Below are 457 nucleotides of genomic sequence, written 5' to 3' on the forward strand. Positions count from 1 at the left end.
TTTTTCCCTATTATTTTTTTATTAAAATTTTTTATCTATCAAATTTGATCATCTTTCTTTTAATTGTTATTTATTTTATTTGAAATAATTTATGAAATGTTAATTATTATTATTTTAATTTCTTTATATTTTTTTTTTATTTTTTAGTTTTGATCTTTATCATTTTGATTATTATTTATTTTATTTGAGATAATTTATGAAATTATATTTTTTTATAATTTCATTCTCATTCAACTTGAAAAATTTATTCCTCATTATTTTAATAAACTTGAAAAAAAAAAAACATCAATAAGTTATTTTCCAGCTTATTTTTTATAATATGAAAAGTATTTTTTAATTTATTTTCTATTACACTATTAAACATAAAAAATAATTTATTTTTTTAAAATTTATTTAAAAAAAACTATTTTCCAACAAATACATAATTATATTACAAGTCTGTCAGAAGCTCATGGAA

Source organism: Populus euphratica, unplaced genomic scaffold (assembly GCF_000495115.2).
Source record: "Populus euphratica unplaced genomic scaffold, PopEup_1.0 scaffold63.1, whole genome shotgun sequence".
In the NCBI taxonomy this organism is placed as follows: domain Eukaryota; kingdom Viridiplantae; phylum Streptophyta; class Magnoliopsida; order Malpighiales; family Salicaceae; genus Populus; species Populus euphratica.